Here is a 24,313-nt window from a genome sequence, read left to right on the forward strand (position 1 = left end):
TTTCACCAGTAACATAACACACAGCGTTTCCCTCAATATCACGAATAACAGTCTCTTCCGAGACTGCCGACTCACTATTTCTCTCCGAAGTATGCACCGTAGGAATGTGTTTGTCCCCTACATGCAATATCTCAGAACTACTAGTATCCGAGACATAAGACACTAAATGTCTACTCTCGTCTCCCACACAGGATTCGGTATGTACTCCCTCATCCTCAACCGGAAAATATCTGCTCAATGCATCTGCAACTACATTATGCTTACCTTCAATGTATTTGAGGCTTGCATCAAAATCTCTCAATGTCAAAAACCAACGTGCTCTCTTGGGCAATAAATTTGGTTTATTAAAAAGCTCTAGTAACGGTTGATGATCTGTAAAAATCTCAACTTTATTTCCCAACAACAACATCTTGAAATGAACAAGACTAGAGACGACTGCGAAAGCCTCCTTGTCCACAACTGACATCAGCCTTTCGTTACTACCACGCGTTTTGAACTTTCTGCTATAAAAAGCAATTGGGTGTAATTTTCCCTCAAATTTCTGCATCAAACACGCACCTATACCTTCCTGACTTGCGTCAGTCACCAAGGTGAACGGTTGACTAAAATCTGGAAACTTCAAAACAGGTGGGTTCACCAAAGCATTCTTAAGCTTTTCAAAAGCTAATTGCTGACTGTCACTCCAAACAAATTTAACATCTTCTTGTAATAGATCTGTCATTGGAGACGCTATTGTAGAAAAATTCCGCACAAAACGGCGAAAGAAACCCAACATACCTAGGAATGAACGAATCTGCTTCCTGGTTTTGGGAACTGGAAAACTCACGATAGCCTTGACTTTGTCATCATTCACTCTGACTCCTTTAGAGATAACATGTCCTAGATAGACAATTTTTCTCTTCAGAAACTCACATTTAGCCAATTTGACCTTTAATCCAGCGAACCGTAATCGCTTGAGGACTTCTTTTAACACTTTTAGATGTTCTTCAATTGTATCTGTGCATATGAGAATGTCATCCATGTACACAAACACCGACTTTCCTAATAAACCATGAAGTACTGTGTTAACGAGCCTAGTAAATGTTATTGGTGGCTCCGGAGTCAGGTCTCTGTTGAACGATTCAGTTACGGTACCAGATGATATTTTGGTTCCTTTGGGGCCATTTCCTCCTCTTTTGACAAAAAACAGTCACATCAACGGTGAAAAGACGCCGTATTTACGCATTTGTGTGACCTCATTGAGAAAGAAGACAGTGTCCCGAAGCCTCCCGAGCAGAGTAAATAAGGAAGGAGTTTTATCGTAAAGTTGAACTTTGACCGCTGTTGATGCATTATACGAAGCCTCCACGAGGATCGATGTAGGGCCACATTTAACCCCAATTTAGGTGTTTTAGGAACTGGGCGAATATCAGGGGTCGGGGAGTGGATGCCCTTTTTTGAATATGATTAAAATTGCCCGGAATTCCCTCACAGGCTGTTTAGAACGTCCCAACCTTCCCTGGCTGAGGAGTGACCCCTGAGGACGTCTGTCATTCTTCTCATTCCCTCCGAGAATTTGTCAGCCCCTGCGGGTATCAACTGTTTCTGCGGGGAGGGAGGAGGAGGAGGAGAGGATGCCCTTGGGGCCTCAGGGCGAGGCAGATGGGATAGGTGAGGCTGTGGTTGTGGAAGAGTCGTGGTCGTGTGTGGGGGGAGTTGTGGGAAGGAGTGGAGCAGGAGGCTCTGACGCCGCCCTTCACCAGGAGACTCTTTCTTTCGTCCGTTTCTGGTGGTCAGTGTCACTTGGGGCCCCAGACTTTGTATGGAGCCAGCAGGATCTTCTCTCTCTCTCTCTCTCTCTCTCTCTCTCTCTCTCTCTCTCTCTCTCTCTCTCTCTCTCTCTCTCTCTCTCTCTCTCTCTCTCTTTGCCTTATACTCAATGCAGCATCCCATTGCAGTACAGGAAGCAGGGAAAGGCTAAGGTGGACTGCTCATCAGTCCTGAGAGATGGTCTGAACAGGAGGCAGGTGAACAGGTTGAAGGGAGACCGGAGTCAAATAAAACACTAATTATTTGTTCGACCGCACGATATACGGAAGTATTCCCCTGCTACGATGGGGTAGGTTCCACAAAACCACGTCGTTTGTTGAAGAAATCGTAACTTTCGAGGTGTGGCCTGGCCTACACTAGGGGGTAATCAGTACCTTCATCTATACATGTAGTAGTCTAGCCTACACTACACAGTATATATACTTTATACACAAATGGTATAGTAATTATTGAGTGTCAATGTTCTACTAGAAGTTTAATGCAAGAATGACATGATAAGTCAGCACAAAAAAGAATTGTATAAGAAACAAGGCCCAGCCTGCACTTTCCTATATCATATATGGTAGCCTTCATTTTTATACTGCATTCCTATTTTCATAACACCTCATTATACACAAACATCAAAATAAGGAATGTGCATCTTTTCCGCTCGATCTTTTAAAGTTATGCTTTATTACTGTATCAGTAAGTAAATGTTCTTATATTGCTTTTGCATTATGAATTCCGATCATAGCGATCAAATGTTTGGTTTGGGAATCTATCACGCCATATTCTTTCGGTTCAGAGGGCATTCTTGCTTCTAGTCAGCGTAAATGAATCTCTAGATACTTTATTTATAAAGGGACATATATATTTTCGTTTTACAAAAGTGTTTTAAGTCGAAATATAACTTAAATATGTCTCGTTGTGAAATTAATTTATATTTTTCGTTAATAGATGACGTTGGCGGCTGGCCGTTTTTGTGTAAAAAAAATCAAGATTCCGTTAGCTATTTTCTCTTGATTTCGTCATCATACCACAGGCTTTCGTATTTATCTTTTATAGGCGTAAAAAACAGCAGTAATATGTGTTCTTTCGTGCCAAGTAGTTTTGATTAAAAATACTTTACAATTTATTTCCTGTCGAGTTTCATCCATGTTGCCAGTGCACGATAATTTATAGTCATTAGCAGCTTGAACATTCTTTCTCAGCTTCAACTTCATGATACCAGCTTAAATTTACTGTGATATATTTCCTTGCCGATCTTTTCTCCAAGAAAGCGGATAGGGTGGTGTAAAAACATATCGGTACTTAACGTCATTTTTAACATAACCGATAATTGTTTTAACCGTGCGATGGATTTGAAATACAAGCCGAAACATTTGTTATCCGATTCGGTTATTAGCAAAACAACAGAGTCTCTCGTTCGATTTGTTTTTATGGCTGTACGCATTTTAACAAGGTATAAGGTTACTAACAATACTTTTATCATTTTCTTACTTTTTAACTAGAGATGGAATAAAAGAGAGATGGAGAAAAGAAGTTGGTCTATTGTAAGTTGGTCTCTTTGCTGCTTGATTCTCGGCAACTGTCGTGTACGCTGTTGCCTGTGCCCTTCGAAATTTAAAAATATTTTTCTAAATATTGTCATACGATATTAATTACTTCTCCATAAGTAAACTCAAAATATCGTAAGGCAGTTATCGTCACTCAGCTGCACTACCTGTATTTACAAACGCACAAAAATTGCAAATGAACACTGACCTGTTTTAACTTCCCACACAACGAGCAAATAAAAGGTCAACTCAATTAATCTACCTATTCCATTTCTCTCAGGCCAACGTATGTCGTACACATTACGCTCTAGTGATTGTATACGTTGTTGCCTGCATGATCATATATTGAAAATACATATTTTCAAAATATTGTCGTACCGATATTAATTGCTAACCCCGTCGTAAAAGCGAATTATCGTAAGTCGAGCACTACCTGTACAAACCCTCGGTCCTTTACATTAGGGAATTACTTTCAGGCGTAGGCTGGAAACGGCCGTTAAACTCTTGAGCAAGGTGGTTAGGCAGTAACTACCTCCAGGTAGGCGGGGATACCCGCCTGCCCGGATGTAAACATTCCAGTTTGCTTTCGGCCGTCATGCGTTGCTCTTATTATCCCAGTGGGGTCTTTCTGTATTTTTGTTTATATATACGTGTTTGTTCCGACACAATATAAACCCTCAGTCCTTTACATTAGGGGATTACTTTCAGACGTAGGCTGGAAACGGCCGTTAAACTCTTGAGCAAGGTGGTTAGGCAGTAACTACCTCGGAAGTAGCGGGGGATGCCATGCCGGATGTCAAACATTCCAGTTTGCTTTCGGCCGTCGGCCCGTTGCTGACGTATTTTCGTTCTCTCTGCTGACTGTCGTTAAGCTCTTACGGTGGGATCTTTCTGTATTTTTGTTTATATATTGCGTGTGTTTGATATTTGGTAATACAAACCACGATTTATGACTAACCTTGTAAGCCGTCGTTCCCTGCCTGTGTCTGGGGTTTGACGGCCAAGGGCATAGCTGGAGTAGCGTAGCCAAGTGGTAATGCTTCTCTCTAGCGGCCCTTTTCGTAATACTGGAGGCGCCCCTGTACTTCGGGATTAGTTTGGGACGCTTTTTCTTCACTTCCCCCTACATCCGGGGCGTAGATTAGTCCCTTCTTGAGCTTCCGCCCTCAGTGTGTAAGGATCACTAATTCTTCCTTCTTTTGCTGAGTGTTTGTCTCCCGCCTGCGCTTAGAGATTTGGGCTGAGTGGGAGGATTACGGGCGTCATGTGATAAGTTCCGCTTCCAGCTGCTTGGTCAAACTCCCCTCTGTCTTTCTCTTCCATGGGTTCTTCCTTCTCTCTCCTTCGCCCTCTTCGCTCGTGAGGTGAAGACACAGAGGGGAGGAGCAGCAACCTGCGTCTGCGTGCCTCCTAACGCTGCGTAGGGCTGTTCCTTGTAGCGGGAGAACTATCCTCACTAATCATATTTGTTTTTCTCCAGGTTTGACAGTGAACATTGCAGAGACAGCAGTAGTTGGCTGGATGTCATATATCGAAGAATATCTTGCATGAAGCAGTCCCGACTTTCATTCAGTGTTGCTTCGGGATCGACCACAATACTGATTAGATGACATATTACCACATCGGGATCGCTCTGACTCCTGTTCCCGCGCTGATGTAGTTCGATTAAGCTGTCATTGCTGGTTTTCATGTATGCTGTTGCAATGCTTCCTGCGTATCTGTGGTCTATCTGCTCCTGCTTTTGTTCTGTGTTTTATGCGTGTCAGCTCTACCCGACAGTCTCGGGGCTGTCTCCTGGTCTCCTGCATGGCCGCCTGATCGCTCCTGTCGATGCTGGTGACTTTCAATGACACTCTGTCTGTTGCATTAGCTCCTGCCTTCCGAACAACTACGTGGCTCACCATCGAATGTGTCCTGATCGTGCCCGCTTCTTCTCCTAGTGGTCGTGCGGGGCCACTTCCGTTGTGATCCCTGCCTGCTGCCATCCTGCCCAGAAGGCATTAGGCGTGAAGGAAGGAAGTAAGCCTTGTGAGTGGCGTTCCTGGCATTGCATAGCTCCTGCTCTCGAACCTTTGCGTAGCTCCTGCACATCGGCTGTCGTCATTCCTGCTGCTCCTGGCCCGATCGTTGCCCGGGTCAGCTTCCGTCTTGCGTTCCTGCTAGCTGCCCCAGAGGTTACGATGTCCCGCCATCCTGTAGAAGATGGCCGGCGTCGTGAATTTAGGAAGTGGTCCTATTCGAAATTGATTTTCCTGGCCGTTGCAGTAGCTCCTGCCCTCCGATCTGCTGCTGTAGCTCCTGCATCGGCTGTCCTGATCATGCTTCTCCTGCGTCCGTTGTGTTCCTGCCGGACTACCCTGGAGGTTACGATGTTTCGTGTCGACCATCCTGTAGAAGATGTGGGGTGGAGATGGAAGAAGCTGTCCTGTGGAAGTAGCATGATCTTCTTCATCTTATCTTGATTTTGCGTCTTCTGCTCGTCTTCCCTTCCTCTCCCGAGGTCCTGGAGGTCCCGAGAATGTCGGCGGACCTTCATCGGCGAAGGAAGGATGCTGCTTCTTCCTTGATGCCCTTGGACATTTAGGGACTACTCCTTCCGAGGAGGCGGTGGGTCGTTAGCTCTTCCGACCTTGGGTTGAGGAACGGTGTAAACAACCAAATGGGTTTTGTGTTTCGGAAGCCGCGGGCGCGCAGACCTCAGTTTGCGATCCCGTTCCCGAGTCTTAGAGGTTCCGCCTCTAAGATGGGGGCTGCTTCGGGCGCTCGTTTGCGAGCCGCTTCGAGTGCTCGAGATTCTATGGAATATCGAGTATCCCAATCTGGTCTGGAGAGATTTTCCTGGGCGGATTAGGAACAGTGCGAGAGAAAGGGCCGGGCGCAGGTGTCTCGGTTCCTCTTCCTGCCAGCACATAAGCGCTCCCAGTGTTTGCCAGTGCTCGTCGGGTTCCCAGCCTGGTGTCTTGAACCTCTGGGTTCGAACACCAGAAGAAACAGGAAGAGATTCACTTTGGGAGTCCTCGCGGGACTGAGGGACTGACACTCTTCCGGAGAGACAAGTTGGCCGATTCATTTTCCTGTGGGATCTTGCGTTTCGGGGCCGCGGTACAGCCTCTCGAGAGCCATTCCCTCGTTGCCAGTCTTGGAAGTCTGCATCTAAGACTGGTTCGTGTAACTCTTTTAATCTATTAGGTAATGAAAGCAGCGGCTCGATTTCGGAAGTCGTGGGTAGCTCGATTATGATTCCTGACTCTCCTTCTGAGCATGGGCCAGCGAGAGAAAGTGTGAGACACCCAGGTGTCTGGTTGCCGAGACACCCAGGTGTCTGGTTGCCGGGACGCCCAGGTAGACACCCAGGTGTCTGGTTGCCGAGACACCCAGGTGTCTGGTTGCCGGGACGCCCAGGTAGACACAGAGGTGTCTGGTTGCCGGGACATGCTGTGTCTGGTTGCCAGGACACCCAGGTGTCTGGTTGCGGGAACACCCAGGTGTCTGGTCGCGGGACACGGGTATTAGGTATACCCGCGGCGCCAGGTGTCTCGATTCTGCCCGCCAGCTGCTTCGGTTGCTCGGGGGCTTGGATTCTTGTGTCTCCGAACTTTGGGGTTCGAGAGCATGCAAGATAGCAGACACAGAATTCCCCTATGAGCCCCTTCTTCTCGAGGGCCTTGACCTCCCGGTTTCGGCCTCGAAGAGGTTAGAGTTCGGGAAACTAGCAATTGTTCACAGCAGACGAGTCTGGCCTGCCCAGTTATGGAGGTCTGGCTCTGGCTCGGCTCGACTTGGCTTGCCAGACTGGCTCGCTCGGTTCGACTCGGCTTGCCAGACTGGCTCGGCTCGGCTCGGCTTGCCAGACTGGCTTGGCTCGGCTCGGCTCGCCCCGCCTGCCTCCCAGTCTGCCGCGTACCGACCAGCTGGATCACGTTCGCGTGATCGGCTCGGCTCAGTCCTATTCGGTTTTTTCCGATTCGGGTTCGTGTATGCTTTCGAGTGAATTTTTGCTCTTCCCAGGAAAGCACTTTTGCCACGGCATGGGTGCTCTTCTTTCCCGATGTGGCAGTAATCTCCGGTTGATTATTGCTCACGGTCCCTCCTGCTTATCATTCTGGCAGGACAGGTAGGGCTACTCTTTTCTCCTCACCTGTTCTCCTCTCTCCTTTCAGTTTGTTCGAGAGGAGCGAGGCAGAGACGAAACTCCGGCGAAATTTTCTTTCGAGTTCGGCTACCTGGCGTGCTTTGGGTGCTTCGGTCCCCGTTCCTCGTATTATAACCAGGTAGCTGAGAGAAGGGTTTTCATGGGATCTGTCAAGGTCTCCTCAGGGAGAAGTACAGGGTTTCACGCATCGGAACAGCGAGGGTCTTCCTCTTCAAATGCGATCGCCCCGTGTTCTCAGGAACTTTGCGCTGATTCACGTCGGCGCGAGGATCTAGGACAGGATTGTGTCCCCAATGAATAACCTTCATCACTTGCAACCACTTGCAGTTTCTGAGGGGCGAAGAATGTCCAGGGACACGCCGCCAGTCCTGTCGAGAAAGCGTTCTCGACCTGATGGATTCTTTTCTTAGATGGAGTTAATTCCAGGTCGAAACACCAAACTTCCACCCCTGCCTCGGCAGAATATGAATTCTTCTTGCCTCGGAGGGGGGGTCTTGCTGACCACAGTTTTTGGGCAATTCTGGTGCTAGAGGACTGTCCCAATTCGGATCTCAGTTTACGTAAGTCCCGAGTTGGCTCGACCCTTGGGAGCAAGACCTTTACTTGGTTCTGCTTCTCTTTCAGAGATTTGCCAGATACCCTGGTAATCAGGTTCCCACCAGGGCACTGCCTTGTCCTTTGGACAATGGCCAAGTACAGGTCTTATCATTTCAACTCGACCAGCAGGTTCAAGCCAGCCCACCTCAACTCCTTAGCTAAGGGTCCTAGGCTTCAGAAAGAAGAAGATTGCAACTGCTGATGCCTGGACAAAATGATATATCGAGTCTCTGGAGCTGGCAGCAACGATGCCGAGACCTGGGAATGGATTCCTTCAGAAGTATCTATTTCCCTTAGGTCTCGAAGCAATTCCTTCCATCACCTCTCCGTGCTCCGATTCGGAAATGCCAACCGGCTAGAGCTAATTGTCTCGGTTCCCTGTCATCTTGCAGAAGCTTCCCCATGGTCGAAAATGGAAGTCTGCTTCCTTTTGCCCGTTCTTTCCTCTTCGAGGTATGAGGAAAGAGTTAGGCTAATGCTTGATTATAGGAACCTTCGAATATGCCTTCATATTTCCCTCAAATCTTGTGTCTACTCACAGATTCTGGAGTTGAGAATAGGCGCACACTGGTAAAGACCTTGTCTTGGTGCAATGGAGCGAGATGAGATAGTACCTTCCGTCACCGTCCTGGGCTCAGGGCAGCCTTTTGGCCATCCGAGAATCAGGATGGGTTTGCAACACTCACTGGTTTCATTGAACAATAAAACCACAACAGTGACTTTTTGTCGACAAACAGGGAGGCAATCGTTTTTCCCCTGCTTTATCTCGACATTTGAAGGTACTCGAGAGTGTTGTTCTATTGCACTCGACAGCTCAATTAACCAGATGCATCCCTGGTGGGGATATTGGTAGAGCAAGCCTGGCCACTCAGGTTTGAGTGATCGGGACAGAACATGCTGCTCACTCTTTTTCACGAAGACTCATACAGAGACTGCTGGACTGAAAGAGGAAATCCCTACCGTCCTTCTGTTGCCTCCCTGCACACAAGTCAGTAGTGTTTTCGCTCCCTCATACCAGACCAGGGCAGCTCTGTTGAGGCATGCTGTCTTTTGGTGAAAACTCGATATCAACGTTTTTCCCTCTCCGTGTTGTCCGTTTCGCTAGGGTTCTGGCTTATTTACTCACCCGAGTTACAGACATTGCCAGCTCCCTCCTTCGAACTGATTGCGAGGCATCGAGGAAGAATTCATTGACCCATCCTCTGTGCAGCTACACAGAAGCGGTTCAGGCAGTACATCCCTGTGGGTTCAGGACTGGGAGACTTTCAAGCTTTCCTTGCAAGCACAGGCTTTCTCGCTGAGCGGCAACAGATATAGCTGGATATCCCTTAGCAGAAGTCCTCTGCAACACTGTCCCAGGGACTGGATCGTCTTCGCTGGTGGTGTCGTTGTGCCGAACTTCTTCGGGTCCAGAGTCGGCTTTGTCGTCTGCGTTTCCTCGTCTTCTCCGCCGAGGGCTGCTTCTCTCCCTTTCAGTTTTGAAGAATACTTGAGGCCCTTGCGACCTAGTCTTTATCTGAAGTAGCCTTCGTCTCCTTAGTCGAGAGTTAGCTACGGACGAGAAGCTTCTTCAGTCATGCTGTCCCAGGGAATGTTTCCTGGGTGGCATGCGGCTCTCGTTTAGGGTTCCTGTCCGTGCTCTGCACTCGCCCTACGAGAGTCGTCGGATAGAGATATGCCCTCTTAGGTCCATCTCTCATGTTACCCTGGCCTTGGCGTAGAAGATGGAAGAACAGGGTGGGGATCATCCTTCTCGGATGTTGTAGGTGGACTCCAAATCCATTGGCATCGACTGTTGGGTTCGAGTCCTTCTTGTTCCCCTCCTCCTTGGACTTTGTATCGATGAAGTCAGATCATTACGTTACTTTGTCTATTGGGAGCTGTGGTACTTTCCGAAGGTTAGGCATTCCTAACTTGGATGTCGTCCAGCGTTTTCGCCAGTACTGTCTCTCCCAAGGAAAGAAGTGTCTAAAGGAGCACATCTTCCTCCTGACTTCGTGAAGCGATCAAGGAAGTACTTGGCGGCTGATGACAACGATACACGTACCTTTCACCGAGCTCACAAAGTCGATGGCTTGGTCCATCCCGCATTCCGGAAGAACATGTCGGTACCACGGGAGCTGAGGCAGGTGTGTGGTCCCAACAGACTACCTTCACCTCCTTCTACCTCTGGGATGTACTGCAAGTCCTTGGACACTTTTCCTTAAGGTCCTGTGGTGGCTGCTCAACAAGTTGTGTAGCTTATCCAGCTCCCTTAACGGGACAGGATTGCATCTACGCCTATATTTATGCGGCTGTGATGGGAAGGAGCGGAGGTTGAGTGACTGGCCTCTCTTCTTTCTCCCCATCCTGGCTCTCTTCCCACGGGCAGGGAGCGGAAATGCCGTTACAAGCTGGACCGGGCGATCGAGGCAGATAAGCGCATAACAGGAGCTCCCGTTCTATTTCCGTTAAGGTTAATAGAAGCAACCCCACTCCTTCCTCTTTACCAGGAGGAAGGAGACCATGACGCTATGGTTCAACCCAATGCTTGTATTTGCCTTATTGTCATCGACGTCAAATTGCCCCAGCCTACTTTGCATGAACTGACGTTTCCTCTTTCATGCAAAGGGACCCAGAAGTCTGACAACTGATCCTGCGTTTCTTACAACCCGATCTTTTGTCAGGCAGTTTTTCCCTTCCTCGCTCTCACGACCAGGAAGGGAGAGACAAAGATGGTGAACTCCAGTCAGTTCAGAGAGACTTTCTCAGATTCTCCCTCCAATAAGTGAGTCTCCTAATGTAAAGGACCGAGGTTTGTATATTGTGTCGAACAAATAACAATTTTAAAGTAAATTGTATTTTTCCTAACTATACAACCGAGGTCCGCTAATTATACCCTCATGCCACCCCTCAATCTGTACCTGGGCCGAAAGGCAAACTGGAATGTTTACATCCGGGCGTGGGTCTATCCCGCCTACCTGGAGGAGTAGTGCTGCCTAACCACCTTGTTCAAGAAGAGTTTAACGGCCGTTTCCAGCCTACGCCTGAAAGTATCTCCTAATGTAAAGGACCTCGGGTTTGTATAGTTAGGAAAAATACAATTTACTTTAAAAATTGTTATTTTTTGTGTATATATACGTGTGTTTGATATTTGTTAATACAAACCTACGATTTGTGATAACCTTGCATAAGCCGTCGTTCCCTGCCTGTGTCTTGGGTTTGACGGCCAAGGGCGTAACTGGAGTAACGTAAACAGTGGTAATGCTTCTACTCTTCAGCAGCCCTTCGTAAATACTGAAGCGCCCTGTACTTTCCAGATATAGTTTGGGACGTAATCATCTTCACTCCTACATCCAACAGGGCTAATGAGTTCATTCCCTTCTTGGGCTTCCGCCCTCCGTGTATAAGGGGCATCACTAATTCCTTCCTACTTATGCTGAGTGTTGCTCGCCGCCTGCGCTTGGAGAATTACGGGCGGGTGGGAGGTTGCGGGCGTCGTCGATAAGTTCTGCTTCCACGGCGCCCTTGGTAGCCTCCCCTCTGTCCTTTTTTTTTTTTTTTTTTTCCTCTCCCCTCCCCATAGGGGAGATCTCTCTCCTTCGCCCTCTTCGCTTACTCGTTGACTTAAGACCAGGGGCGGGGAGCGATCGGGTGACCTCACCTAGAGTACCTCCTCCTGCTGCGTAGGGCAGTGCCCCTTGTAGCGAGAGGAGTCTCCCTCTACTAATCATCTTTGTTTTTCTTTCAGGTTGACAGTGACATCGCAGACACAGCAGTAGTTAGCTGGATATATCAAGAATATTTTGCATGAAGCAGTCGGCGACATTCATTCAGTGTTGCCGAGGATCGACCACAATACCTGCTTAGATGACATATTTCACGTCGGGACCCGTTCTGACTCTGTTCCCGCCGATGTGGATCGATCGCTGTCATTGCTGGTTTCATGTCTGTTGCATCACCTCCGAGCGTATCTGTGGTCCATCTGCTCCTGCTGTTCCCTGTGTTTTGCTCGTGTCAACTCTACGACAGTCTGTGGGCTGCTCTCCTGGTCTCTTGCCGCAGCCGCCCTGATCGTTCCTGTCGCTGCTGGTGACTTTTAGGTGACATTTCTGTCCGTTGCAGGAGCTCCTGCGCTTCGAACCGCTAACGTGGCTCATAAGCCGGATGTCCTGATCGTGCCTGCTACTTCTCCTAGTGGTCATGCCCGGGGCCGCTTCGTTGTGTTCTGCCAGCTGCCCTGGAGGTTACGATGTCTGCCATCTGTAGATGTTGGTGTGAAGAGGGGAAGGAAGTCGCCCAGCAGTGACATTCCTGGCCGTTGCAATAGCTCTTGCCCTCTGAACCTGTGTACCGTATCCTGTATCGGATGTCTGATCATGCCTGCAGCTTCTCTGGCAGTGGGTGCGGGCCGCTTCTATTGTGTTCCTGCCAGCTGCCCCAGAGGTTATGATGTCCGCCATCCTGTAGAAGATGTCGGCGTGAAGATGAAGGAAGTCGCCCTATTGACATGATGTTCCTGGCCGTTGCAGTAGCTCCTGCCTTCTGAACTGCTGCCGTAGCTCCTGCATGGGCTGTCCTGATCATGCCTGCTGCTTCTCCTGTTGGTGGTGTCCTGGGCCGCGTCGGCTGTGTTCCTGCCGGACTACCCTGGAGGTTACGATGTTTCGTGTCCACCATCCTGTAGAAGACGTCGGAGTGGAGGTGAAGGAAGCCGCCCTGTGGAAGTAGCCGCCACCTTCTTCATCTTATCTTCGATTTCGTCTTCTGGTGCGTCTTCCCTTCCTCTCCCGAGGTCCAAGGGATTTTGAAGTCGGACAGACCTCCGTCAGCCGAGAAGGAGAGGAATGCTGCTCTTGCCCTTGATGCCTTGGATGTCTGGGACTGCCTCCCTTCGAGAGGCAGTGGGTCTCTCGTTAGCTCTTCTGACCTTCGGGTTAGAAACCGGTGCTTTCTTGCTTGGGTTTTGTGTTTCGGAAGCCGTGGGCGCGCCAGACCTCGGTTGCGATCCATTCCCAGTCTGAGGTTCCGCCTCTAAGATGGGGGCTGCTTCGGGCTCCAAGTGCTCGAGATTCTATGGGATATTGAGTATCCCGATCTGGTCTGGAGAGATTTTCCTTTACCCAGTTCGGGAGCAGGCGAGAGAAAGGGCCGAGGGACCCATGTGTCTCGGCTCTTCCTACCAGCACTGCAAGCGCTCCCCGAGTGCTTGCCAGTGCTTGGTCGGGTTCCCAGCCTGGTGTCTCGATCCTGTCAGTTCGAACATCAGAAGAAGCAAGGAAGAAATTCTCTTCGGGAGTCCTGCGGGACTTCTAAGGGTCTGACTCTCTTCCGGGAGACAAGGTTCCCTCGTTGGCTCTTCCCTCCCTCGGGCAGGAACCGATTTGCATTCTCCTGTGGGATCCTGCGTTTCGGGGGCCGCGAGAGCGCGGCCTCTCGAGGCCACGCCCTCGTTGCCAGTCTTGGAAGTCTGTGTACAAGACTGGTTCTGTGCTTGGCTCTTTCGATCTCTTAGGAAACAAAGCAGCCGCTCCTGACTTTGGGAGTCGTGGGTAGCTCGAATTCTCTGAATCCACGAGCACTCCTGGCGGAACTGGGACGAGAGAAAGTGCCGAACACTCGGGTGTCTGGGTGCGGGAGCGCCAGATTGTCACCGATATTGCTGCGCCAACTGCTTCGGTTGCTCGGGGCGGGCTTCATTCCTGTCTTGAACTTTAGGGTTCGAGCATGCAAGATAACGAACACAGAATTCCCCTTTGAACCTTCTTCTTGAGGGCCTCGGCCTCCGAGGAGTTTAGGATTCGAAACTAGCAATTGTTTACGGCAGACGAGTTCCGGCCTTCCCAGTTCCGATTGTGTTCGTGCAATCGTCTCGGCTCTGCTCGGCTCCAGTCGCACTTACGAGACTGGCTCGGCTCGTCTCAGCTTGCCAGACTGTCTCGGCTGCCCACTGCCTGCCTCCCAGTCGCTGCATGCAACCAGCTGGGTGCATTAAATGATAGGCCGACGGCCCACTGCCGAGTTTTCGGTCGGGTTCTGACTGGCCGATAAGCTTTTTGCTCTCTTCCCAGGAAGCGCTTTGCCCGCGGCACAAAAGTGCTCTTCTTCCCGATAATGGCAGTAATCTCCTTCGGTTGATTATTGCTCCGGTCACCTCTCCTGCTTATCTTACTGGCAGGACAGATAGTGATCTTTTTCTCACCTGTTCCTTCTCATCTCGGTTGTTCCGAAGAAGTGCGAGCAGGACAGAAGGCTCCGGCAGGAAATTATCTTTGGGTTAGGCTGCCTGGCGTGCTTTGGGTGTCGGTCCCAGATTCTCTTGTAGTAAAACCAGATAGCCGAGGAGGTTTCATGAGATCTGTCAAGGTCTCCCTCCAAGGGAGAGGTACAGAGAGTTTCATGCTTCGGAAACAGCGAGGTCTTCCTCTTCTGAAGTTCACGATCGCTTCCGTGTTTGGAGAACCAGCGCCGATTCTTAGGCGCAAAGATCGGGACAACACCGTGGCTACCCCAATGAATAACCTTCATCGCATGGCGCCCACAGTTCCCGAGGGACCGAGAGTGTCAGGGACCGCCACGGTCCTGGCTTCCGAGAGCATTCTCGACCTGATGAATTCTTTTCTTCGAAGGAGCTAATTCAGGTTGAGACACCAAGCTTCCACCCCTGCCTCAACAGAATATGAATTCTTCCTGCCTCAGAGGGTCTTGCCGACTGCAGTTTTTTGGGCAATTCTGGTATAGAAAGGACTTTGTCCCAAGGGGCAATCGTTTTTCCCCCTGTTTCATCTCGACATTTGCAGGTACTCGAGTGTTCTGTGCACACTCGACAGCTCAGTTAACCAGATGCATCCCTGGTGGGGATGTATTGGTAGGCAAGCCTGGCCTCGGGTTTGAGTGATCGGGACGGAACATGCTGCTCACTCTTTCTTCACGAAGATTCATGCAGAGACTGCTGGACTGAGAAATCCCTACCGTCCTTCTGTTGCCTCCCTGCACACAAGTCGGTAGTGTTTTCTCGCTCCTTGTCGTCTGAGACCAGGGCCGCTATGGTGAGGCATGCTGTCTTTTTGGTGAAAGCTCGATATCTAAGTTTTTCCCTCGTATTTGTCTGTTTTAGCTAGAGGTTCAGAAGCAATGCTCACCCGGGTTACAGACAAATGCTTGAGCTCGCCTTCATCCGACCTGATAGCTGAGGCATCGAGAGGGTTCTGCTTGACCCAACCTCCTGTGCTTAGCTACACAAGAAGTGATTCTTGAGGCAGTGCATCCCCTGTGTGTTCAGGACAGGAGACCTTCCAACTTTCCTTGCAAGCAGGCTTCTTGCCGAGCAGCTAGGATATAGCTGGATATCCCTTGAGAAGTCCTGTGCAACACTGTCCCAGGGACTGGATCTGTCTTCATGTTCAATGGTGTCATTGATGGAACTTCTTCTCAGGTCAGAGTCACTCTTCAAGTCTGGACTTCCTCGTCTTCTCCGCCGAGGGCTGCTTCTCTCCCTTTCATATGGTAAGAACGTAGGCCCTTCTGACCTAGTCTTCTATCTGAAGTAGCCTTCATCTCCTTAGTCGGTTAGCTACGGACCCGAAGCTTGTTTGGTCATGCTGTCCCAGGAACTGTTCCTGGGTGACATGTCGACTCGTTTAGGGTTCCTGTCTGTGCTCTGCACGTGCCTTACGAGAGTCGTCGGATAGATATGTGCCCTCTTAGGACCATCTCTCAGCTTACTCCGGCCTTGGCGTCGAAGATGGAAGAACAGGGATGGGGATCATACCTTGACTCCTTCTTGGATGTCGTAGGTGGACTCTGAATCCATTGGCATCTACTGTCAGGTTCGAGATCCTTTTTGTTCCCCTTCTCCTTGGACTTTGTGTGATGATCTAGATCATTCGTTACCTTGTCTATTAGAATGTGGTACTTTCGAAGAGCTCAACATTCCTAACCTGGATGTCATCAACGTTTCTCTAGTACTGTCTCTCCCAAGGAGAAGTTTCTGAGGACATCTTCCCTGACTTCGTGGCTGATCAAAGGAGAATACTCGGCAGCTGACCGACGACGATACCGGTACCTTCCACCTGAGAGCTCATGAGTTGATGGCTGGTCATCCCTGCACTCGGAAGTTTTTGTCGGTCGAGCAAGACGTTGTCTCCTTAGACCACCACTCTTGCCTTCCTGTGGTCTTGCCCACAGGCATTTTACATGGCATACTATGCCCACCTCATGCCACCTCAATGTGAACCTGGACTGAAGGCCAAGCGGGAATGTTGTTCCTATACAAATACAAAACCTTGGTCCTTTATATATAGAATACTTTGGGCCAAAGCTAAGACTGGCCACTAAAGACTTACAAGGCATGTGTTGGTATTAGTACAATGAGCTGGATGATTAGAACAGTGGGAAACCCAGGGTACCAACTGCCTGGCTTCACGCATTCACTTTACATTCCGGCCTCGTCTGAAGCGGACGTGTTTTCCTGACTCTCTGCTTGGACTTCCCTGGGTGCTAAAGCTTCAACCTTCTCACGGTGTGTTTGTTCCTGTTTTCATTTTGGCTTCTTTCCATGTGTATTTGTGCATGTTTGTAATGTGGATGATCTTTTACAAACCTATGATTTGGATAAGCCTGTGCCTTGGATTTGCCCCTGTGGACAAGAAATGTGGCACCTTCCACTGCAGTGTGAATCTGGCCCCCTTTCCCTTTGCTTAAAATGTCGCAAAGAGCAGGACCCCCCAATTGTACTGATGATGACCCCTGTGATGAGTGTAGGCTTTGGTCCCCCAAGCAGTGGGATAGGTACTCTCAGAGCCCCAGATACAAACGGAAGGAATCTAAGGCGTGGGAGGGGCCGTCTTCAGCTCCTTCAATTACGATAGTTGTTAATCCTTCTCAGTCATATCTGGGTCCCGATGGCCTTCCCTTGCTGCCCCTGACAGAATCTGTCTCCTTGTCCCTCGTGTCTGCATCCGCGGTCACAGAGGGGGCGAGATCGGTGGACCTAGCCTCCACTCTTCTCAGTTCTCCCCCTCACCCAGAGTCCCTGATCCCTGGGTTGGGCAGGAGCTTTTATCTGGGCAGGCAGGTATTCCCGCCTACCTGGCGGTAGTTGCTGCCTAACCACCTTGCTCAAGTTTAACGGCCGTTTCCAGCCTACGCTGAAAGTAATCCCTAATGTAAAGGACCTCAGGTTTGCCTGGTTTTGGAAAAAATCTGTTCTTTCAAAATTGTGATGCCTGTAGACTGTAGACTATAGCCTGTAGCATCAGCTACTGTAACCCAAGACAGTCTGGATGGCAGATATTATATAAATGATTTAAAGTCTTATGTTAATTTTAGGCTATAGGCCACAGCCTTCTAAAGGCTCTATCTCTAGCTCATATTAATGTGGAAGTACCCAGAACATTAACTCGGCTAAAACTGAACCTGTACAGAACTTGTGTTTGCAGGTTCATACAGGGACACAGAAGACAGGAATGGGAAAAATGACATTTTTTTCACACGTTTTACTGCATTAGTCTCACATTTGCATTGAATCTGCAGAGTGCTTAGTGTACAATCTCATTGGTACTGTATTGTGTATAGAAAATGTTTATGTGCTAATGGAATCCACATCTCTTTACCTGAATAACCTCTGTTATTACGGATGATCTCTGGTGATCTGCAGAAGGAACGTGTTTTCTTCAGTGTCTAGTGCTGATTTTCCTCAATAACAGACCCAGGTGATGACATAAAAGGTAGTAGTAATTGCAGTAAGAGAGAATTTCCATAAATTATATGTACCTAGTATTTGATATAAGCTATATTGAATCTTCAGTCACTTAATGAGACAAATTCAGGTGTTCAGGTAGGTATTACAATATTAGTTTTATTTTGAAAACTTCATTTTTGGCAGATTTCAGCTTGCTGCTTGAGCCTTTGTTTTAAATGTTAACATACCACAAAGTACAAATACAGTAATCTGATTTAAAATGACACCAGAATGAGTGTCATATTTTGATCAGTAATTTCTCAGACAGTGTGTGAAGTATAATGTTGCCTTTCAAAGATGTAGCTCTTGGTTAGATGGGGCCTGCCAAGGCTTAGTAACTGATAGAGTTAAGTGGAGCCAGGGTCTGCTGAAACCTAGTCTTTAACTTCTGAAATCTTGCATAAACGTTTTCCTTAGGCATCATTTTATACCTCCAGAGAGTCCTTATTTGTTCCTACACAATGTACAGACCCTTGGTCTTTATATAGGAATTACCTGTAGCGCAGCTGGAACCGGCTGTTAAACTTTTAACCAATGTGGTTTGGTACTTAACTACCAAACGACCAGGTGGGAGTCCCACCCGCCCAATCGGTAGAGCATCACTTTACCTTTGGCTGTGCTATGGAGAGTTTGTGCTGCTCTGCTGCCCTCATCCCTGCTGCCGTTGTTTTCGCTGTGTTTACTACCGTGAATACTACTGTGAACATTGCTTCCTTTCCAGGTGGGATTGTGCCATTTTGTGTTTTTCCTTGTGTCTATGTGTTTGTGTGTTTGCTATGGAAAAGCAAACCCATAAATCATCTGAGTGGTCTGAGCAGAAGACCGTGCCAAAGAGAAAATGCCCTGGTACCACTGAGAAGGCTTGCAACCATTACTGCTCAGCCCTTGATGTTAACCCTCATACCCTTCGCACATTGTGCAGGGGGTATGATTCTAATCCTGATTCTGTGTGTGAGGATTGCCGTGACCGGACTCCAGAGCTATAGTCGAAGTATTTGCTGAGGCGGAAGTATCAAAAGAAGCTCCCCAAGTTATCATCTGAGGGTAACATGCCCCCGATGACTCCCTTGGTTGCTAATCCTTCAGATACTTTCCTCCCACCAGCAGAACTTCCCCACTTTGCTACTTCTCCTTCGGGAGAAGTTTCCTCTTCGTCATCTTAGCTCGCTTCGTCAGGCGAAGATTGTCAGGGGACTGGAAGAAAGGACAACCTCCTTTTGGTGGCCTCTGTTCGCTTGGGGCGGGGGGGCGGCTAATCCCCTCAGTGCAAATGGAGACTACCCCCAACCCGATTTTGTTTCCAGATGTGGAGGAGGAACTGCAGGAGACCTGGCAGTCCCTTGGCCTCCAAGGAGTTCCCTCTATGAGGGGCATTCTGAGTCACCTGTGAGCTGCTCATGCCCCTGCACTCCCTCCAGTGACTCACTCTGCCACGACAGTCACCACTTTGACTGTCACTGTGACCACGAATTATCTGATGCCCCTAGGTACATCTATGCACCCAACTATAATGACCCCAACAATGTTACACAAGTCTCACACCCCTGCTTTGTCCATTATGGTGCCCGTCCCTGCTCCCCAGGAGTCTGTGCCAGTCTTCTTCCAACCTCATGGAGCAGATCTTCCACGCCTTCTGAAGAAGGCGAAGAAGTCAAAGTCCAAGAAGAGGTCCAAGAAGGTTTCATCTCCTGCGTCTGTTGTTGCCGCCTCCGCTTCCTCTTCCAAACCCCACAAGCGGAGGAAGAGGGAGGTCGCTTCTCCTACCCGGAAGAAGGCCCAAGCTTGGTCTCCCAAAGATGTATCTCTCTCCCCGAGAGAGACACTGGGATCTCTTGCTTGCTCTGCCCGGTCTTTGGGATGAGGGACTACATCTCAAGTCTCTTTGAGCCCTACCACGAGGACTTAGGAAGCAGGCAAGGTTCTTGGACCTACCTGTTCATATGCCCAAGTGGTTGAGTGGGGAACTGGAGGTTCTGGTGACTTACTCCTACCTGCAGGGAGAGGACTGTGGATTGGAAGGACCCGAGGGTCCTCTGCCCCAAGAAGCATATTCTATTGAGATACAGAGGACCTTTCCAGGTATTGTCGTGTTGATTCATTGACACAACAATCCCGGGGAAGGGCCATCGACCGTCTTTCTGGCCTTGAAGTCTTCTGGGGTCCTAAGAAGGAACTCTGAGCTTCTGTATGCTTGCCTTAGTCCTCGCTTGCCAAGGGAGTCTTAGATCAGGTTAACTCTCTTGTGTCTGGGGAGGAGAGTTCCCTTTGATCTAATCGCTCAGCCAAGCTACTTCCCCCACCTCTGCCTTGCCAGAAGAAGTACTATGCACCCTCGAGAGATCCATTGCTGATGAAACAGGTTGACTCAGACTTGTTTCGCGTAGCTCCTGGTCTCTCGCTGAAGCAGTTTGGGGCAGAGGATGTAGTTTTCAGGCAACAGGAAGCAGCAAGCCTGGAAGCCACTGCCATGGCAGCATTCCATTCAGTCTCCTAGTTGGACCTGTGGTCTCTCACAGTGTCCAAGGTTACAGTCACTGGGGTGTCCATCAACCCCTCAGAGGACTCACCTTTCTGGAGACTGTGCCAATCTTGTGGTAGGGCTATCTCCTACCTGGCCCACCAGATGGCAAACCTGTGGGCAAACTTGGTGCTGAAGAGGATCACCAGGTATGTTGGCCTGGACCTGACTTTGGCTCTTCGGAACGAACTGGTGCTGGGTTCTGCCTCTCTCTTCTCTCGAGAAGAGGTAGATGCTATGGTGGACAAGTGTCATGTTGAGGATAACAGCCGACTTGTCCACCAGGTAGTGACAAAGGCCTCTGGGTCTATGCGTATCACTTCAGCCTGACCTTCGGGTCCAGCTAGCAGTTCCTCAGGCCCTAAGGAATCCCAGGCTTTGAAGGGCATTCGAGAAACCACCCAGCCTTCTTCTGCCCCTGCGAAGAGAGGTGCACATTCTCACCCCTTTCCTCCACCTTTCCACGCCAGCAAAGGGAAGGGAGGCAAGGGAAAGAAAGGAGGAAAATGCTAGGGTTGGCATTCCCCTCCACAAGCTGCCATCGTTGGGGGTTGCCTGTCAAGCCATTCGGCAAGATGGCAGCGACACAGAGGTGAGACCTGGGTAGTGGATGTCCTTCAGGAGGGCTATCCACTTCCCCTCGAGTCTCAACCACCCCTCACCAACACTTCGGTCTGATTCTGCTCTTACTTACTTGGCTCACTGAGGGATCTCATTCTCTGGGAGGAGATTGTAGTGATGCGAGAAAACGCGCTGTAGAAGTCGTGACAGTTCGTCCCCAGGCTTTTACAGCAGAATCTTTTTCGTAGAGAAATCATGTTTTAAGGGTGGAAATTTGGGGATCGCACGATATGCGAGATCGTGCGTTACACGAACATACACGGTAAATCATTTTTTTTATCATAAAAAATGTATTTAACCATGAAAACAATACAAGTAGTGAATATTGCCTCTGGAAAAATCTGCGAATTGGTGAATTTTCCTTGATAATATTGGAGATATGTTCCACAGCAAAACCTGCAACTAACTGAAGCCGCAAATGCTGAACCACGATATAGCGAGAGTCCACTGTACCTATACCCTTGTTTACCCCTCCAAAATGCTTCCCTTGTAGTAGGGTAATGAACTTTTAACAGCATTTCCTTTCCATTTTTCCACCCTTGCAGCATTGAAAACTAAAAGGGTTTTTACTGTATTCATTTTTATTTATCTATGTATACATTCACGTAGATTTTGGTGGGGTGGAGTTAAATGTGGATACTGCCAAGTCACAAACAGTGCAAATGCAGATACAGCAAACGAGGAAATATGAAATTTTCATAGGTATACAAACCAAAGCCTTATTTCATATCTCCCATCTCAGCCACCTTTCTTTGTTTGTCAGGCCAGAAGAAGAAGTGGTGCTTGGTGATGGCATGTGAGTGAGGGGAATTCCCTTACTCACTCTTCTTAACCACCAATTACCCCATTTGCAACTTGCACTGAAAGATACTCCTTCATAAAAAGCTCTGGTTTGTATGGCTCTGAAAAAGTGTGCCATATATGAGGAAATGTAGCAGCACATTTAACCTTCCAAGACTGTCATCAATGTTGCTGGTCTTGATAGCTACTCATGTGTTGTATCTGCAGTAACAATCAGTGAAACTAATTTGAAAACTTTCATCTCTCTTGAAATTACTACTCAATTCACCCCTACTATTTTTTTCTTCTTAGTGTCTACTGCATCTGTGGATAATATGGTGTTATGTATATGTGGATCACATGTAATTAAGCACTTACTGTACTGTATACCCTTCCTGCTGTTACCCCACAAAATTCTTATGCTGGTCTTGCATTTTCTATTCCTGCCTTTGATTTGATAATAAGGATATGTTCATAAATAATACTGTAATGTTAAGCCAAGACGGTTTAGAGATGTGAGAGGGAAGGAGTCAACATTAACTGTTATTCTATTGTTGTATTGTTGCCTCAGGAATGTTTCGATGCTGTGTCTGGACAACATTTGGTTAGATTGTATTAGCCCTCTAACGCTGAGCCTCTATTTACAAAAATGTCTCCCGTATGCCGGTGGCGTTCAGGGTTAGCTGAAACCTAGTCTTTTTTTCAAAAATCACAGCACGCTTAGTTTTTAAGATTAAGAGTTCATTTTGGCTCCTTTTGTTGTCATTGCCTGAAGTTTAGTATGCAACCATCAGAAATGAAAAAATATCATTATCATATATAAATATTGAAATATATGACAGCTTTTCATATATAATTTTATACAAATCGCTGTGAGCAAAACGGTTAAAGCTGACTGGTTATTTTTTTTTCTTTGTATTGTACACTAAATTGCGATGATTTTGGTATATAACAAATTGTAAAACGATCAAAGCAACACAGAGAAAATATCACAAAATAATGCATGAATTCGTAATGCTCGGACATAAAAAAGTTTTTTTCAAAAATTCACCATAAATCGAAATATTGTGCTAGAGACTTCCCGTTTGTTGAAAAATGAAGCTAATTGATTGAATATTACTAGACTGTAAGTGTTTTAGCTTACAATTGCAGTGTTCGACCATTTCGGTCGAGTTAAAGTTGACCGAAGGTCGAATTTTTTCTATTTATCGTGATTTATATGAAAATATTTCAAAACTGATAAAAGCTACAACCATGAGTTATTTTCTGTTGTATCTACATGAAATTTCGCACATTTTCATATATAAAAGTTTATGTAACAACTAATATAAAACTGTGCAAACATTACAACAACGTGATCTGAAAGAATTTCTGAGATGTTAGTCTTCTGGCGAGTTACCAGCGGGTGTAAGGAAAATGTTTTTTCAAAAATTCACCATAAATCGAAATATTGTGCTAGAGACTTCAATTTATTGCAAAATGAAGGTAAATGATTGAATATTACTAGAATGTAAGAGTTTTAGCTTACAATTGCGTTTTTTCGACCATTTCTGTTGAGTTAAAGTTGACCGAAGGTTGAAATTTTGGCAGTTATCGTGATTTATGTGAAAATATTTCAAAACTGATAAAAGCTACAACCATGAGTTATTTTCTGTTGTATTCTACATGAAATTACGCACATTTTCATATATAAAAGTTTATGTAACGACTAATGTAAAACGATGCAAACATTACGACAACGTGACGAAAGAATTTCTGAGATGTTCGGCAGAGTTACCGCACGCAGATGTAAGGAAAAAGTATTTTTTTTCATAAATTCACCATAAATCGAAATATTGTGGTAGAGACTTCCAGTTTGTTGCAAAATGAAGGTACATGATTGAATATTACTAGAATGTTAGGGGTTTAGCTTATAATTGCGTTTTTTACCATTTCGGTCGAGTTAAAGTTGACCGAAGGTTGAAATTTTAGCAGTTATCGTGATTTATATGAAAATATTTCAAAATTGATAAAAGCTACAACCATGAGTTATTTTCTGTTGTATTCTAAATGAAATTGCACACATTTCCATATATAAAGCTTTATGTAACGACTAATATGAAACGGTGCAAACATTACGACGTGACGAAAGAATTTCTGGTGCGGACGTAAGAAAAAAGTTTTTTCAAAAATTCACCATAAATCGAAATATTGTGCTAGAGACTTCCAATTTGTTGCAAAATGAAGGTAAATGATTGAATGTTAGTAGAATGTAAGAGTTTTAGCTTACAATTGCGTTTTTTACCATTTCGGTTGAGTCAAAGTTGACCGAACGTTGAAATTTTGGCAGTTATCGTGATTTATATGAAAATATTTCCAAACTGATAAAAGCTACAACCATGGGTTGTATTTTGTTGTATTTTACATGAAATTCCGCACATTTTCATATATAAAACTTTATGTAACGGCTAATGTAAAACAGTGCAAAAATTACGACAAAATGACGAAAGAATTTCTGAAATTTTCAACTGAGTTACCACGCGGACGTAAGGAAAGAGTTTTTTTCAAAAATTCACCATAAATCGAAATATTGTGCTAGA

At 47.2% G+C, this 24,313-nt stretch overlaps 1 protein-coding gene across 3 annotated transcripts in view; it reads left to right on the top strand.

The window, feature by feature from the left end:
• Positions 1 to 24,313, top strand: part of LOC136838099 (zinc finger protein 345-like) — a 69,898-nt gene that overhangs the window by 39,444 nt on the left and 6,141 nt on the right. The gene's annotated exons all lie outside the window — the stretch shown is intronic.

This window comes from Macrobrachium rosenbergii, unplaced genomic scaffold (assembly GCF_040412425.1).
Source record: "Macrobrachium rosenbergii isolate ZJJX-2024 unplaced genomic scaffold, ASM4041242v1 171, whole genome shotgun sequence".
NCBI classification, from domain to species: domain Eukaryota; kingdom Metazoa; phylum Arthropoda; class Malacostraca; order Decapoda; family Palaemonidae; genus Macrobrachium; species Macrobrachium rosenbergii.